The sequence below is a fragment of the Kogia breviceps genome, chromosome 2 (assembly GCF_026419965.1).
Source record: "Kogia breviceps isolate mKogBre1 chromosome 2, mKogBre1 haplotype 1, whole genome shotgun sequence".
In the NCBI taxonomy this organism is placed as follows: Eukaryota; Metazoa; Chordata; class Mammalia; order Artiodactyla; family Physeteridae; genus Kogia; species Kogia breviceps.
Window position 1 is genome coordinate 80,665,352 of NC_081311.1, and position 17,692 is coordinate 80,683,043.

General features: G+C 45.8%; 1 long non-coding RNA gene across 2 annotated transcripts; it reads right to left on the bottom strand.

Annotated features, from left to right (window-relative positions):
• Positions 1-12,770: 12,770 nt before the first annotated feature.
• On the bottom strand, positions 12,771-17,191 carry LOC136793696 (uncharacterized). 2 transcript variants are annotated; one of them, XR_010839312.1, is made up of 5 exons: positions 17,006-17,191; positions 14,030-15,689; positions 13,784-13,918; positions 13,335-13,601; positions 12,771-13,144 (listed from the first exon to the last, which is right to left on the bottom strand). It is a non-coding gene; the product is annotated as an uncharacterized lncRNA (long non-coding RNA). The 2 variants fall into 2 exon arrangements; XR_010839311.1 differs by having other exon boundaries at positions 12,916-13,144; positions 13,335-13,918.
• Positions 17,192-17,692: the final 501 nt, after the last annotated feature.

A 17,692-nucleotide genomic window follows, 5' to 3' on the forward strand; every position in this document is an offset into this window, starting at 1 on the left:
CTGTGGTCACTGGGTTTCCAGGTAAACAGAGCGTCTCTCTCATTCTTTGTTAAGTGCTGCTCTTATCCCACAGCTGAGCTGAGGCCATGGTGTGAACCGAATACAACCAAAGTTACTTTTTTTTTTTTTTTGGTGGTACGCAGGCCTCTCACTGTTGTGGCCTCTCCCGTTGCGGAGCACAGGCTCTGGACGCGCCGGCTCAGCGGCCATGGCTCACGGGCCCAGCCGCTCCGCGGCATGTGGGATCTTCCCAGACCGGGGCACGAACCCACGTCCCCTGCATTGGCAGGCGGACTCTCAACCACTGCGCCACGAGGGAAGCCCAAAGTTACTTTTAAAATGAAAGCCTTTGCAATAAAATAAAATAAAATAGAATAAAATAGAATAAAGTAAAATAAAACAGGAAACAAAATAAAAACAAAACAAAATAAAAGGCTTCAATTGTTCATCTGAAAAGTATTTCTATGATTCCATTAATCAATCACTCAGGAGATCATTATTTTCCTTCTCAGTGCAAAACACTGTGCTATAAATGACCTTAAAAGAAAATAGAAGGGGTATGGTAGGCATTACATACATCCATTCCATTGACCAGTGCAAAGGAAGCACTTACACATTGTGTACAGCAGGGTCACTAGCCCACTCCTGGGGTCCACATCATACGGCGAGTCCTCCATTCTTTTCCAGCCTTGTTGATGCCCTTCTCCTTAGCGAGGCTGGTCAGCCCTAGACACAGGAGTGGAACGAAGGATGTTGGCCCTTAGTAGCATCCTCTTCCCTTCTCTCCCTCACACTTAACTCTTTGTGTGCTCCCTCCCTCAAGACCACAGTATTCTCTTGCAACTCAGACTCTTCATGGCCCCCCTGACACCCAGCTGTGTGTCCAGACCCTCACCAGACCAACCCTTTTGCATTATCCCATCACAGCACAACAGTCTGCTCACTGCCGAGAAAGAAGTTTGATCACCGACTCCATTTCCGATTCCTTTCTTCTCAATATGATCAGCGAAGGTCCAACACAACTGAAAGTGCCATCATGCCCAGGGTGTTTTGAGCAGTAACAGAGAATTGCTAAAGTGACATTGCCCACATCTGGACCCCTGGCATTGATTTTCTGTTTGTCTTTTCACCTCTAGGGTCTGGCGCACAATTCAGACTTCAGCATAAGAAGCTTGTCATATTTGGGGCCATTTTCAGATGGGTTATTTCTGTCTCTCCACCTAGATTTTAAATTCTAAATCCATCATGTCCTAGCACAGGGCTAAAACATTGGTTCACTCCCAGGAATGACTCCCTAATGTACATGAAGTCAGGAAGGGAAACAGACTCATAAAATACTTGGAAGTTTGACTGGGGAGGGCCTGAAAGGATCTAGTTCAGCTGCCTCATCCTATAGCTGAGAAATCTGAGTTCAGAGAAGCATGAACACATGAGACAGTGAATCACTTATTCTTCTGAGAACAAATATTTATTCAGTGTCTAATCTGGTTGCTGCGATAGGAATATAAAAATGAATCAGTCATGGATCTTGTTCTCTAGGAACTTTGGGTTTGATGTGTGAAGGAGATAAGATATGAATGAACATCAATAACTATACTATGTGATAGGAAGCTGTAAGCACCATTAAGTGTTAAATGGAGTATAACCAAGTGCTAAAAATGAATAGGGTTGATCCAGCAATCCCACTCCTGGGCATATATCTGGAAAAAAATTCTCATTCAAAAAGATACATGCACCCCTACGTTCATAGCAGCACTATTTACAATAGCCAAGACATGAAAACAACCTAAATGTCCATTGAGAGACAAATGGATAAACATGATGTGGTTCATATATACAATGGAATACTACTCAGCCATAAAAAAGAATGAAATAATGCCATGTGCAGAAACATAGATGGACTTAGAGATTATCATACTAAGTGAAGTAAACCAGACAGAGAAAGATGAATACCATATGATATCACTAATATGTGGAATCTAAAATATGACACAAGTGAACTACCTACAAAACAGAAACAGACTCATAGACATAGAGAACAAACTTGTGGTTGCCAAGGGGTGGGGGGAGGGATGGATAGGGAGTTTGGGATTAGCAGATGCAAACAGTTATATATAGAATGGATAAACAACAAGGTCCTACTGTATAGCACAGAGAACTATATTCAATATCATGTGATAAACCATAATGAAAAAGAATATAAAAAAAGAATGTATATGTATAAACCATAATGAAAAAGAATATAAAAAAGAATGTATATGTATGTATAACTGAATCACTTTAATGTACAGCAGAAACTAATACAACATTGTAAATCAACTATTCATCAACAATAATTTAAAAAAAGAATAGGGTGCACATTAAATGCTGTGATTGACTGAGAAGGGAAGAGCTGAGGCCAGGTGGCAATACAGAGGAAATTTCCTAGTAGATCTGTGTCAAACATCTGGTCAAAGCTAAAGGGTGAAGCCAAATAATGCTCTGCTCTTTGCTTGGTTGTAAAGGCTCAGACTTGACTCAGCCCTATGTTTCTGAAGAGTGTACTGTGTGCCCTGTCATGACTAATAAAGAGGCGGGGAAGGAAGCTGAAAGAGCAAATGTACCAAATTGCCACCTTGGAACCATCCAGCTCAGCCTTCCTTGCAGCACTATTTACAATAGCCAGGACATGGGACCAACCTAAATGTCCATTGACAGATGAATGGATAAGGAAGATGCAGATGGACCTAGAGTCTGTCATACAGAGTGAAGTAAGTCAGAAAGAGAAAAACAAATACCATATGCTAACACATACGTATGGAATCTAAAAAAAAAAAAAAAGTACTGATGAACCTAGTTGCAGAGCAGGAATAAAGAGGTAGACATAGAGAATGGACTTGATGGCATGGGGTGGGAGGTCAAAGTTGAGGCGAGATGTCAAAAAGTAGTCAAAGCCACAGTCCTTACCTTTAAAGAGACGACTATCTAAGGGAGAGAAAATGTTCAAGCTTGAAACACACAGAGAAAACTGACTCCTATATGCAAGGCAGTATGGTTTGCATCACACACACACACACACACACACACACACACACACACACACACACACAGAGTCTTGGGATCAGGGGTGTGTTTTGTTGCCCCACAGCTTCACCCAGCTCCTCATCCAACCTGAAAGCTTTTCCTCTGCCTCAGAAGATGAAGGGTCGTGGCTCTTTAAAGGCCGCCCTGCCACCTGACCCCTCCCCTGACCCCTCCCCTGAGACCTCTGGCTCTCTGCCATCACTTCTCTATTTTGGCCCTTCAATCCTGTCTCCTCCTTGGCTCCTTTTCTATGTCCTTCAAACATGCTAATGACTCCCTGCTCTAAAAATCCTTCTTAAATGACTACTCCGTGTCACACCTTCCCTTCACCATCAATTTCACTTTTTAAGACGGCTACCCTCACCGCCTCCACTGTCCCATTTTCCACCTCTTCCTCTCCCTCTACAGTTCAGCTGCCATGACCACCCTACTGAATGGGTCTCTCATACTCATGGCTGCTCTTGGAATGTAGATGATCCCCAAGTTTTGGTCTTGGGACTCGCTGTTCACTATTCTTTCTACTCCCTGGCTAATGATTCCCAGATGTGATTTCCAGTCCTGATCCACATCCTGTGATACAGAGACCATATTTCCAATGACCTGCTAAGCAACCAGTCTACCTTGCCATCCCATGAAAACCTTGAAACTCAACATGCCCCAAACGGACACATCCCCTTCCTCCTCTCAGCCTGCTCCTCCCCTAATCTGAATGATAGTTTATGAAATCATCAGGCATCTAGGCATCTACCAGGCAGCCTATAAGCTGGAACCTCAGGATTATATTAGGTGCCTCCTTCTCCTTCATGTCTCATATTCGGCTGCTTCCTAATCATCTCTTAAATCTGTTCCCTCTTGTCATTTTACCCCTGATCCTTTCAGTCCAGCAGACCCATCCACATACTTTGTCTTGGCTGCCCCCAAAAGCTGTGAACAGTAAGTATTTTGGGCAAGAACCCCAGATCTGTCCTTATTGTTCTCTACTCTCTGCTTCCCGATTTCTGCTTTGTGCCCCCAGACTTGATTTTCCATTTCTGTGGCCACTCTGGCTTCATTGGTTTTAGATTTCCATGTGATTTTTCCACAATGCTTCTCCACCTGGCTTCCACTTCTGGTTTCAGGTATAAAATCACATCCTTTGTCTCTCGGAGAAACATCCTGGTCCATTCCTACTCCTGTGAGCCCCACTGGTCAAGCCAGCCTCGAGGCCCCTACCTCTGTGCTACCATAGTAATGTTATTCTTTATGTGCCTGTTCCTTTCACTGGACTTGAAGTTCCTTGAGGACAAGAACTGGCTATTATTTACTTGCCTTTGAATTTCATGACGGGCACAGTATAGAATTATTAAAATGGAAAGAGTGTGGTGTATACAGGAAACATTTAAGAATGATTCAAGGCAATACATGTCCTGTAGAAATACAGAGAGAGGGAGGGGCTGCTGTGGACTGAGTCAGTACAGGAAGCTGGATTCCAAGCTGAATACAGACATTGTAATTATATGCCCTAAAAACAGGAAAGTGCTGGTTACTCTGATGAAGTCTATCTTTTAACTCCTCCTAGTGCCCTAAATTCTCCACTTACTCTGTTACCTTTTCTTAACCCAGCTGGGATGACTACTGCCTATAACACCAAGAAGAGCTGCCCAGGATGTCATGAGAGGCATGGTCCAGCCAACAAGAAGCCATTGGCCAAGAGCCTCCCTGCTGTGTTAAGGCCAGGAGTTTGGGAGGCCCTCTTCTCTGTTTACTTGGACCAAAGGGACCTTGGAGCTTCTCTTGGCCCCAGAGCAGCTCCGGAATCAGAAGTGTTCATCATTCCTACGAAGACACATCCAGGGAGTGTTTGATCATGAGTTCTCCCTAGAGCCAACTCTCCAGCCAAATGTGAACAGCGCTTGTAAAATCCTGGCTAAAGCTTAAGGCCTTAGGTTTTTCCAAAGAAGTATCCTGGGCCTTCTCATTGGTTTCTCCATTTATTGTTTCCTGTCAAGCTCTCATGTGATTGGAATACTGCTGTCCTTAAGGCTGTGTCCCTTTGGTACCATGAGCTCAAGTTCTCCTCCCTGCCCTCCTGGCCTCACCTGTAGCCAACCCCCTTGTCTGAGAGATCCCTGGCCTGCACAGCAGCAACAGCCTGGGTTGTGGTTTTTCCTAAGATGCTCCTCTAAGCTGTTCATCACAGCTGTTCTGTGAAGGGGACTGTTTGGATCTGACTCATACTGAAGGGAACACCAGTCCATAAGAAGGAGTTGGATCACGCCATCTTCCCAGTTGAGTTTTGGCAGCCAGGCCCTTCTTATTCTCCCCTCTCTGGTCCCTTCTTCCTTGTGGCCACTCACTCTTGCCTCACTGCTCTCCCAGCTGCTGAAGGCCCCAGATGTTCCAGAAGAGCTGCTAGATGTTGGCCAACTGCACCATGAGCAGGCTTACAAAATGGTGTCCGAGGGCAAGCAAGTCTCGACCCCTGACCCTCTTCTGCATGGGTTTGTCCCTTCGAAGACACGTGTGTCCCCCAGATTTCACTGACTTCTTAAGCTTGCCGCTCAATGGTCTTATTCGTGGTCCGCATGTAAATCATCACAAAACCCCTCTTCCGGTTTCCTGGGTTCCTGGAAAGCCTGGGTGAACTCTGTGAAAAAGTAATTTGGTCATTTCGTAGCGTATGAAGACACTTGTTCAGAACCCAAAATCCAAGTCGTAATAGGTTGGTTTCCAAACGTAAAAGAAGACCCTTCAAAAAGAAAGAAAAAGAACCATGGAACAAATACATAAATAAAACATCCTAAGGTTCTCAAAAGCTTCTGTGTATCTCTTGATGCACATCCATGTAAATGCCTTCTCTTCTTGCCTGATCCAACCTTGTCTCCAGACACAGATAGATGATAGATGGAGAGAGAGAGATCCAAGGAAAAAATGTCCAACATCGTTCTCTTTAGAGTGGCTCATCATCTTATGGAGAAGAGCCTAGCTTTTCCACACACGTAGAACTCACTAAGCAAAGGCCTGGGATTTGTACCATCTCTGTGGATATCATCACCTTGTGTCAATCATGGGCTACATCAATCCCCTGGCAAACGTTTCCAGGTATCATGTAATTAATGTAGCACTGGGCTTGCTGAGTTTTTTTTGGCCACGCTGCGCAGCTTGCGGGATCTTAGTTCCCCGACCAGGGATGGAACCTGGGTTCCCAGCAGCAGAAGCATGGAGTCCTAACCACTGGACGGCCAGGGAATTCCCATCTCATATATTTTTTAAACCCATCCAGGCTGGTTCACCTTGAAGAATGCTTGTTCCTTTTCAGCGGTCGGGCCATAGGGCCCATCCTGATCCATCCTCTCTGGGCCCCGCGCTTTGAGCTGCCTGCCTAGTCTGGAGGGGCCAGAGGATCATTCTTCCTTCCGATTCTGTGCTGTTCAGCCCACCCTTCACTCCCTCTTGCTTCCATGCTGCCTTCTAGCTGTGTCAGAGAGGGGTTCCCCTGAGAATCAGCCTTAGGCCATTTGTACATGACTGGGCCTGCCCATCTTGACAAAGCACTTTCTACAAACCACATGAGGGAGGCAAAAATAACAATAATAAGGCCTCTGAGGCCTCTGTTAACCTCTGCCGATGCTGCCTCCATGTCAGCTCCTGCATGTTCATAGTGTCACCTAGAATCCCTGACGGGGCCATGCCAGCTTTCCCACATTCCCTCCCACACAGCAGCGCTGATGGGCGACCCTCCCCGACAGCCCATCTGTCCTGTTCCGCGTGGCCGGGTCTGTTTCTCTCAGAAGTGCTCGGAGCTGAGCCGACCTTATGCTCATGACCGTGGCCTCGTGAGTTTCCAAATCCTATGCTTCCCTCTGGTCTTTGCTGCAGACCACAAAGTTGGCTGTTTGGCGGTGCGCCGCTTTGCAAGCTTGCCTTTGGGTCAGACATCAGGGCTCTGATTTCTGAAGTCTCTGGGTCTGGTTTGTTTTGGGAAACCTCCACCCGCCAGGGCCCCAGGGCTCAGCCTTCCCAAGGAGTGTCTGCAGAGCTGAATGGGCCTCCCTGTCTTCCTAACCTGCCCTTGTTCTTGCTGAGCTCAACTCTCAGGGTTTATTGTGACATTCTCCTATCGCTATGGCCTTGCCCTGAACATCCAGGGTGATAAATGCACACCAGCAACTCACCTATAACTGGTGGCAAAGTCTTCCTCTCCGTGAGGACTGTCATCTTAGTGAGCTGAGTGCCGGCCAAGCCAACTTAGACCTGGTTTGCAGTCTCTGGCCCGAAGCACCACTCCGTTCCGGAGCATAACTTCATTAGGCAGCTTCTGGACCTGATCGAGATCTCAAGTCTCTCTTGAAGCGTAAATGGGGCAGGGGTTCCCTCTGTCGCTTCTGGAACACCACTCGCTTCTCACGTGGTTCCTCAGCCTCTGGGTTCAGGGGTCCCCAAAGCATTTCCCCTCTCATTTTATTAAGCGTGCATCAGCCAGCGTTTGGTCACTTAGCCTGAGCCTGACCCAGGCCAGGGGCTGAGGCTCCCACCATGGTTAAGCTCACCAGTCCTGGGGGCCTACGTACCTGCTAGGAAGCCGTGGGCTGTGGACAAAGTGCTGGGGGTCCCTGCGGAGGAGGCTGGGAGATGTTTGATGTGGGTTTTAAAGCAGGACGAGGAGTTTAACACTGAGGGGGCGTGGGCAGGGTGTGGTGTGGAGGTCCCTGTGTCCAGCTCGTGTGTGACAGGCCTGGCCTGCGGTGAGGACGTCTGAGGCCACCGGTAGGTCCCCATGTACTTGTGAAGGAAGTCAGACGTTGTCCTAGAGATGACAGAGTCGCTGAAGGTGTTTAAGCAGAGTTGCACCAGAAGTGTGAAGTGAAGAGGCCAAGCCTGGGGCAGGGAGACAAGTCATGATGGTCCTGGTCAGAGACGGTGGGGAGGCTGGCTTTGAGGCTGTGGGTAAGAAGGTGACATTTCTGGGACAGAATCAACCAAATCTAGTCATCTGCTGAGTAGAGAGAGAGAAAATGAGGGAAGCATTGAGACTCACACTGAGGTTTTGAACTTGAGAGGCTGGATCCAGGAGCAGAGGCAGGATTTGGACAGAATTGGGGGATGATGGGTCAGAATGAGACTACAACGTCCTTGGCAACGTGGTGCCGGTGGCGAGGAGGCGAGGGGGCAGAGCAGCCCCTCCTGAGGTCTGAGGATGAGGAGAAGCAGGGAGATGCTGGCAAGGCCAGAGGTCTTTTGCAAAGTGGAGGGAAAAGCATATTTGTGAGGAGAGGGGAAGATACAGTAGAGAACGGGCCGCCCTTCACTGGGTGGGTGCCATGAGCAGGCCTGCCCCTCACACTGAACACACATAGTGTTTCCAGCCTCATGAGGTAGGGGTAATTATGCCCATTCTCCAGATGAAGAAACTGAGCCCAACTGTTGGTCCAGCCACTATGGAGAACAGGATGGAGGTTCCTCAAAAACTAAAAATAGAATTACCATATGATCCAACAATCCCACTCCTGGCCATATACCCTGACAAAACTATAATTCAAAAAGATACAAGCATCCCTATATTCACAGCAGCACTATTCACAATAGCCAAGTCATGGAAACAACCTAAACGTCCATCGACAGATGAATGGATAAAGATGTGGTACATATATACAATGGAATATTACTCAGCCTTAGAAAAGAATGAAAGAATGCCATTTGCAGCAACATGGATGCAACTACAGATTATCATACTAAGTGAAGTAAGTTAGAAGGAGAAAGTTGGATACCATATGATATCACTTATATGTGGAATCTAAAATATGACACAAATGAACCTATCTACGAAACAGAAACAGACTCACAGACATAGAGAACAGACTTGTGGTTGCCAAGGGGGAGGGGGGAGGGAAGGATTGGGAGTCTGGGGTCAGCAGATGCAAACTATTATCGATAGGATGGATAAACAACAAGGTCCTACAGGGAACTATATTCAATATCCTCTGATAAACCATAATGGAAAAGAATATGAAAAGGAATGTATATATATGTATAACGGAATCACTGCTGTAGAGCAGAAGTTAACACAACGGTGTAAATCAACTATACTTCAATAGAGTTTTTAAAAGTTATTTTTAATTTTTAATCATTGTTTAATCATTGAAATTCTAACATCAGAAAGATAAATATATTTCACTTCTGGAATGCTTCTACCAAAGGAAATAGCTCTAATTGAATGTACTGTTTATTTTTTCCACAAAGAATGTGTAATTTTCAGTGAATTATTACTTAGAACCAACTACAGCTATTAAGACGAATTACTTGTGGCAGCCAGAAATAGGGAACCCAATCTTTCATAGTATTAAAAATGTTCTCTCCTTGTTGAAAAGTTTTCCTGTTGGATTATTATTTTTATCACAGATGAAGATGTAAATTAGTATCCAAAAACCTCCACGATCTGCAGTACTTTATGAGAGATCAAGTTTGAGAAACTAACATTAAAATCCCGCAGAGTTCCATTTCTTTAAGTTACAAAATATATGTATTTATGGAAAGGAGCATCACACACATTTTATTGAGAATAAAGATGGCCAAGTCTTTTCGTGGGAAAAGCTAACTCTTTGTTGTTTCTGAAAGAAGTGTTTAAAGATAAAGGCCTCTGTCCATCCCCAAAATAAAGTCCCCTGCTTTCTTCTCTGAATCTTCTAAATAATAAAATAGTATCAAAATCTTCCTTTGAGTATTTTTTTTAAAAAGGAAAGATAAATGTAATGTTGCAAAATCTTGATTGAATCTGTTGAATCTGGGCGATAGGTATAGGGGGGACTCAGTATGCCACAAGACTGTGTGTGAAATTTTGAAAGACAGTGAGAGACAGAGAGAAGTCCTCTTGCCGAATAAGACCGGCACCTTCCCATCCTCCGACTCCTTTCTTTATCCAGGCAGTTGTCAGCAGTAGCTGTGCTTACCATCTTGCTATTCACATTCATCTTCATTTTTTAAACTTTCCGGACGCGCAGGCTCAGCGGCCATGGCTCACGGGCCCAGCCGCTGCGCGGCACGTGGGATCTTCCCGGACCGGGGCACGAACCCGCATCCCCTGCATCGGCAGGCGGACTCTCAACCACTGCGTCACCAGGGAAGCCCCCATTTTAAAAACATTTTTTAACCCTTCATTAGTTGGTGTATTTCTTAACACTGAATCTTTATTTTATTTATTTATTCCGCCACACCATGCAGCATGCGGGATCTTAGTTCCCCTACCAGGGAATTGAACCCACACGCCCTGCAGTGGAAGTGTGGAGTCTTAACCACTGGACCGCCAAGGAAGTCCCTTGCCTTCATTTTTTTACCCCAGGGATTTCTCTTACTTTCTTGGAATTCAAATGATGAATTTAAAAGGATGTTATAGGTTTTCAGCATTTCTAGGTACTTTGTAGTAGGAGAGATTTCAGGTAGTTCAATGCCTAACCCTATTTTTGGAAATGGAGGTTTTCGGCTGTGCTTTTGACAGTTTAAATTTGATTTTTAATATACAGGGAGGCAGTCTATAAAGTGACTATCTCCTTATCAAATATTAGCTTACAGATACATGTTATGGGGGCCCAAACAGTATAAGTGAATAACAATAACTCCTATCCTCCCTCTAAGAACAAAAAGTAATTCAAAGTATGTTTCCTACTTTAATAATCTTTGTAGAAACAAGCTAACAGAGTGGGTTTTTTTTTTTTTTTTGGCATTACAAAATATTTTGCTTCAATTTTACCTCAAGAGCAGTGAGTGTACAGCACTTAGCTAAGTCAAGAGCACAATAGCATCTTAAAGTATGTAGAGTCTAAGAGGTTACAATGCATTATCTCATTTAACTCTCACCACAACCAAACAACATGGCATCTGGTACTGCCATCCTGCATTCACAGATGGAGAGGATGATGCCCAGGAAGGTGAAGGAACGTAGCAAGCCTTACACACTAAATGCCAGGGCCAGGATTTGAGCCTCTGCGGTTACACCACCCCATAGCATTTGTCCTCCAAAAGGCGAGGCTGTCTTCTCATAATGGTTATTAGTGTATTTCCCAGGCGTAAAGCAGCTGAGCCTTAAAAGAAAAAAAGAAGGTATCAATAGCTTCAAAAATCCAAAGAAGAGAGTGGACGGAGTGGACACTCTGTTTTAGACCCAAAAAAAGTGGTAGTTGGTGGTGGAAAGATTAAATATGATAGAAAAAAAATCACCTTCTCCAGGTTGAGGGAGGTGGTCTGTATCTGTATCTCCTCCTGTGCTCTTAGGAAAACATACCGCACACATATTCTTCAGACAAACATGAGCACTCCTAATGGGAGCTCCTCTGGGGCTGGCTGCCCCGTTTCTGCACTGTCATTTTCAACCAAACAGTTAAATCTGGAGCCGGGTAGATATTAGTGGCTGGGTCAAAAAGACAGTTTTGCTATGAACTATTTATACTTAATTGACCTCTGTGTGTGTCTGTGTAGTTTTGCCAAGCATTTTAATAGTTTTCATTGAGTAGTCTTTATTCTTTTTTGGGAAAAAAGCTATTCAGGGTGGGAATGGGAGGAGGACAGGGCATGAAATGCTGTCTCCCCTAAAGACTTTGGGCACTCTTCCCAAAGCGGAGGCAGAAGGGAACACTGACCTCTGACTTGCAAATAATTTGAGATATTTTTCTTGTAGTTCACCACTGTTATTCTTTGGCTTTTAGACTCTCTGATTTAAATTCCAGTTCAGTCCTGATATAGTAGAACAATCAAGTATAATTTTTTTATTTGCAACTTAATCTAATAGCACATTTATTTGAATAATTCTTATCCAGTACTTCAGAAAGTCTTTACTTTTATCATTAGCAAGTAAAATATAGGCTACTGTCCAAAAATAGAAAGTACAAAAAATATAAAGAAACAAAACCACTTATATTCTATGATACCAAAAAAAAAGTTTATTAATTTTAAGGTGTATCACCTCTGCTCAAAACCCTCAAATAAATTTTCATTCAGAGTAAAAGCCAAAGTTGGTTGATTTCTTTAATAAACTTAATTAATTAATACAATTCATTTCTTTGTCCATGGTCACATAGCTGGCAAGTGGCAGAGTCAGACTTCTGAGCCTATGCCCTGGATTATCAAGCTTTACTGCTTCTCAAATATATATTTGATAGATAATTTCTTTTGTAGTTTATTCTCAAGTCACTCTAGACAATCACATAATTTTCAATACTTTTTCCTTTTTCGATATTTTTACTTAATTTTATTTATTATTTTCTCTGTATGCCTTATAATGGAAATTTCTAGGAAAATGTTTTAGGGTAAGGATAGTAATAAACATCCTTATTGGTTTTTTTTAACAGTATCATCTTTATTATTTTATTCTTAACTATGATGTTAGGTATATGTTTATTATTTGCTTTTGCTGGGAATGAATGTTGAATTTTACCAAATGCCTTTTTAGTATCTGTTGAGATTATTTTTTTTCTCAAACCATTTTGTGTGGTAGATTGTATTATTAGTTTCTTCATATTGAACCATCCCTGCATTCCTGGAATAAAATCTCCTTGGTATGATATATTATTCTTCTAATATATTGCTGGATTTGATTTGCTAAAACAATTTAAGGGTTTTTATCTGTATTTGTAAATGAGATTGGTGTGTAGCTGCCTTTTTTGTTCTGGGTTCCCGAGATTTGGTAACAAGATTACACAAAGTTATAAATTGATTTGGAAAGCTTTATATATTTTGTTGTGTTCTGCAACAATTTATTTAGTATGAGAATTAATTTTTTTGTAAGTTACCCATAAACTATACACCCATTTGAGCCTTCTGACTTTCTTGAATGCAGCTCTTCCACAACTTGTTTAATATCTTCTATTGCTATTGATTCATTAGGGCATTTTAAAATTAATTTAATTTATGTTTTCCAGAAAAATTCAACTCCATGCTGCCTATAAGAGGCGTACTAACATAACAATTAGAAGACTGGCCCAATTCACCAGATCAACACAAAGTAAAAAGAAAATATATGTCCCCAAATTAATACCAATCAAATTAAAATTCAAGGCCGGAAGAATTCATGGGCCACGGAACATGATATCCTGTTGATGTAGAGCATCATCTTCTGGAATGAAATGGGCAACAGACATACATTTTAAGTCCTAAGTAACATAGCCATGACCTGTATAAAACAAAACTTGTTCAAAGTATAAGTATTAGTTGACAGAAAAAAGTGATAGGAAACTTGAAGACATCTAACTCATTTCTTAACAGATTGATTGACAAAACATAAATGGGATAAGGAGGTTGAATACTTTTCTCATGTCTTCAGGTGAAGAGTAGACTGGCTGAGCTGTCCTGTCTCCTGTTCTGTCTCCCAAGGGTCCAGCGAGCATTCACCTAGCACAGCTCACGTCCACCGACCTGGGCTCCTCTGCCTGCTCCCTAACTTCTTGACCCCATGGCGTACGTGAGAACTTCATCTGCAGCACTGCTACCAGGTGGCTTCCTTCTCGTCCCCATCCAGAGTCCTTCATCACCATCAGTCTCCCCTCTTCCCTAAGCAATTTCCAGCCATTTCTCTGGAAGCAAAAATCTCTCAATGTTATGGGGAGAGAGCTAGGAAGATAGAGTTGGAAGGGTAGTTTGCAGCCTTTCTCAAAGAAGAAAACCCACTCAAAGGGGGCCAGAGACCCCTTTTTCCGACTGGTACAGTTTGGGGGGTGACTGAACCAGAAGGAGACAAAGTCAACCATCGTCCTACCTTTTCCGGAAGCCACTTGACTCAGTGTCAGGAAATGAGAGAGGGTAGGCTCTTCTTTTAAAATCAATTCTATCTCATTTGTAATGGAAATCCCTCCTGATTTCCCTGACAGGAGATGAAGAAGGCGGCTGAAACCTGCAAGATAACATCCCCTCCCGCAACGCTAATCCGGGCTTGGGAAGAGTAGTAGAAGGACCAGAAAGGTTGTCAAGGACCTTCTCCCTTGCTGCCCTCAAGGCTCCTTACCAGGTTCCCAAAAGCTTCAGCAGCGGCCAAGCCTGCCACTCCTGGGAGAGCTCAGCATGCTGCTAAAGGAGGATTATGCCAAGGAAAAACCTCTACTCCCTTCCCAGACGAGGAGTTCCAGGTGGAGGAGAAAGGGGGAGAACAGAAAGGGAGAGAGCCTGTAAGTACAATAATTAACACGGGATGGTGTCATCCTTCCGGGCAACTACTTCAAGGCTGCTGTCCAAACTGCAGGAAAAAAGGGGTGAGCAATTTCAATCCAGTAGAAGATCTTTCTCTGGTTCTCTTGTCTGCAGCAAGTAGATGTGTTACCTAAGGGCCTGGCTCAATACTAGCCTCCTTTAGGAATCGGCTTTCTGGATCCTTTAATTAAAGTACCAATATTACAATGAAAGACTTAGCAGATATGTGTGCCGTGCCGAGGACTGCTGGTGATCAGCATAGAACTAGTGAAGGCACAGGAGGGTCTGGCCCTAGCTCGCACGGGGGTCTGGCTCTACATCTGCTTGGGAACTTGGGGGACAGTGTCAGGTGAGCTGGAAAGCCTGTGTGGGAGCTCCAGGCTGAGCTCCTGGGGGCTGAACCCCATGCCCTTGACATGTGCCTGTATTGGGGTGCCTGTGAAATGACCCTGGATGCCCAAGCAACACAGGGGGGCTTCCCAGGGTCAATGATGTGTCGCACCTGCCAAGATGGACGTGCCGCTTCCTCAGCCCACCTGTTCTCTGCCTCCAGGTGGGTCGGCTTTCCCAGGACTTACTCTGTGCACTTTCACTTCTCTGAATCCACTGGGTACAGGTTTCCATCCTCAGCACTCCTGTAACCCGGATGATATCTGTGATTCTGGAACAGCACTAAGATATCTTTTGAAAGAGACATAAGTATCTATATTTCTATCTTCTTATAGCGTGTGCTTATATCCCCCAAGCACGAATGTGAACCTATCTCCTTTCTGAAGGCTGCCTGGTGGTGGAGTACCCACTGCACCTGTATTCAGACACCACCCCACTTGTGTGGGTATCATTCTTATAAAGCCCAGGCTCCAACAGTCTGTGGGCACTAGAAGTCCCCTTAACGGTAACGGCCTGGATTTCACAGGCTCTGATGGCTCCCCCAATGCAGCAAGCACAGGATCTCAGTCCCCTGCCCCACTCTCCAAGAATCTGTGTCTCACAGGTGCCAACAGCCCTGCCCTTTTCCCGCTGGCTCCCCCCACCGAACTCCACTGATGGCCATGGTCTGCACCCCAAACAGAGAACACCCGGGTCCTCCCCAAGAGCGCAGATACCCACAGAATGGAGGGAACAGCCCTCTCCTCCATCCTGGGTGATGCTGCCTCTCCTCCGAAGCAGAAAGTTCCTGTCCCCTTCTCACCAAGCATCCCCCCCCAAGCCTGAATCAGCTCCTACAGCTCGGCCTGCAGACCTTCTGGCCTGAAACTGAACACAAATTTACAAAGCTAGGCTGGAGACAATTTCGGAGACGGATACCACGGCGGCCTCCTCACGTCAGCTTCTCTCCCGTCTACCTGTGCCTTCATCCTCCTTCGGACGAAACCCCGTGCAGAATGAGACTGCATGAAGCCACGCATGAGTTTACCGGTCCAGAGGGGATCCTAGCTCATCATGTCCAGATTAGGACCCAGGTAGTCCGAAAAATCCTTGGAGGGTAGGAGCAAAACAAGCAGGCCCTAAGTGAAGTGGAGGAGGGGAAATATTCCTTTGCTGTATCTTCTTTCCTTGCATTTTGGGGCAGCTCCTTCAGGGACAAGAATTCACTGCAGCTTGCTGAAGAAGTTTCAATGACTCCCACCTTTTTGTTAAAAAAAGGGGGGGGCAGCTTTGAAATGAATGGCTTCATTGAATCAAATCACTGAAGAGCTCATCCCAGGGCCCCAGCACCCACTTTTCCTCCTGACCCATTTTGAAGGCAGAGTTTAGTCTTGTCCTTTGTGGATCCCTATGTTTCTTTCATGATGCTACAGCTCTGTCATCCCAGGGAGATCACCCTGTAGGTCACACAGCAGCCACCCCCCCCCCCGGGGGCAGTAAATGCAGGGGGACCACACCGCCGTCACCGGCTCTTAGGAGGAGTCTGACCCCTGGGCAGGTCAGGGGCGGGGAGGAGGGGCGCCCGCTCCCCTGTGCTGCTGAGGCCGCAAAAGGTGCTACCCCAAAGGACTCAAGTGTCATTACAGGAGGTGACAGAGACTATTTTGCCAAAAGAGAACCGTAACTGTTTGGATCTTGAAAAGTCTAAGTGTCCCCTCTCCTCCCCCGGCGGCCCGGAGAGTCTGAGGCCGGCGCCTGCCGGGCGGATCAGGGCAGCACCAGGTCCCCAAGGTACCATGTTGCATTTCTCAATCTAACTTTGTTTAGTTTGGGGAGAACATTTTTTCGATCCCGAAAAAAAAAAAAAAATCACTGTGGTTTCTCTCCCACCCGCATCCCCTGTAATCGCCACTTGTAAGAAAGAGTTTCACCATGTTTCCCATAAAACCGAAACCATAAGGATGCCGGGCAGACATTGTTTCTTTTTCTTCCGTGTCTGTCAGTCCTCCGCACAACCCCAGCCCCTCTGCTCCAGGCTGGCTTGTCTGCTCACTGCCCTCACACCCCTCTCATTCCCGATGGGCCCCAGCCAGCCTGTGTCCCGCCCTCCTCCTGGTCAGATCCTTCCGGAAGCCAACTCAGCGTCTCCTGGCTAGGTCACCCCGGGCTAGGGCTGGAGGTGGTCCAGGGGCGTTCCGTGCGCACAGCGCCAGGAGGGCCCCGTGTCTCCCCAAGGCACCCGGATTCTCCTGCCGTCACTCCTTCCCCCTCCCGTCCTCCCCGTGGGCGCTCATACCCCATCATCACCATCCACTTCGGGTACCCAGCTCCACCCGGGCCCGCCCCTTGGTAAGTCTTCTAAAGCCGCTTCACATGTGTGAGCACGAGGGCACTCTCTCCTCCACCAACATACTTTTAGGGATACCTTGTGTCTTGCAGTTATTTTCTGTCGCCAGTCTCCTTCCCACAGTTTATTCACATCTTGTCATCCCACCGGGTGCTGTTGACCGACCAGTTCCTGTCCTTTCTCCTCCCGTCAGCAGGGCGGGGTCAGGGGTGAGTAGCCAGTTAGTCAAAGCTCCTGGATCCTCTTAAGTCGTCCTGCTACTGAGTCACCGAGGAAGCGCAGACAAGCCACTTCCCTTCCTCATCTCCGCACGTCTGCAGCCTCGCCAGGCTCTCCGCACATCCTGAAACGACACGGCTGGAAGGAACCTAATGTCCTCTGTACACAGGAGGACCCATTGCCCCGCTGTCACTCATGAGAGCCAAAGGGGGTGCTACTGATTGTGCTGGGTTTGTCCCTGGCAGGTTCTAGAATCCCAGGTAAAAACTGGGACCAGCTCAGGCTTTCCGTAGCTCACGCAGCTAGATTAACAGCAGCTTGCTTCAGCCTCTGCTATAAGCTTTGCTGAGAGAAGAGGGCAAGAGATTCAGACCGTCTTTCATACATTTCTAACCCACGTGTCAAAATCACCAGGCACAACTCTCAGGGGGTGAGCTGAGAAATGGGGGGGACGGGGTGGAGCTGAGCAAAACTGTCAGGGTGACAGAGAAGGCTCTTGTCTGCTCATTAGAAGTCCCGGCCTCAAACCTTACCAGCCTCACACCT